We start from the raw sequence: 977 nt of genomic DNA on the forward strand, positions 1-977 counted from the left end.
GACGAAGCCCACTGCTGAGGGGGCAGCGGGGAGACAGGAGCAGTGCGCCGTGCCATGTGGGTCGCTCCCTGTGGGGGTCAAACTACCGCATCAGCGGCTGCCGACAGCTTCACAGGGCGGCGCTTTAACCCGTTGTGCCACCAGGGAGGCCCTTTAGGATTTATTTTATTCGTGCACACAGACCTGGGTGCAGGCCAGAGGTGCAGGGAGGCGAGGATTCACCAGAGACAGTGGGGAGCAGAAATGGCTCCATGAAACCCACTGCTGAGGGGGCAGCGGGGAGACCGGAGGGGCTGCTGCCCCTGGGCCCTCCCTGGCCATGTGGGCCCCGGCTGGGGATAGAACTCAATCCACACTGGCTGCTGAGAGCTTCACAGTGCTGAGACTTAACCCCTTGTGCCACCAGGGATCCCCAGTTCTTCTTCTGTCTAAATGTTATCTCAGTACCTAGGTCGTTCATAATAACCCCGGATTACTTCTGAAACCAGAAAAAGAAACAGACTGGCCAACGCTGGTGATCGCACCCCGTTGGCCCAAACTGCCTGGTCTTGGCGGAGCAAACTTGCTTTCACTTCCTCCGGGAGGGAGGGCGCTGGGGCACAGGCCAGGGGCCCTGGGCCCCAGGTTTGGAGGAGACAGCTGGCTTCGCAGCCCTGACAAGTCTGGGCTCGTTTCTCCTCTGAAGACGGGGCCACAGCTGCCCCACGGAGCCTGTCGGACCTGCGCCAGAGGTGACCGAGGCGGGGAGCCCCCCCTGCCACCTGCCCTCCGGGAGGCGGGTCCCCCTCTCCCCTCTGCAGGGAGTCCAGGAACGCCCGACGGGCTGGTCCACGACTGGGCGCCACGTCTGCACACGGCATCCACACCCGAAGGCCGGCGGACGCGACCCCAAGCGGCATCCAGCGACCGCGCCCCCCGCAAGCCAGATCCCACGCGCCGCACCGCACCTGCGCACCCCGACTCGGCCCCCAGGCGCG

The sequence above is a fragment of the Condylura cristata genome, unplaced genomic scaffold (genome assembly GCF_000260355.1).
Source record: "Condylura cristata isolate star-nosed mole 26May11 unplaced genomic scaffold, ConCri1.0 scaffold00006, whole genome shotgun sequence".
Lineage (NCBI taxonomy): Eukaryota > Metazoa > Chordata > Mammalia > Eulipotyphla > Talpidae > Condylura > Condylura cristata.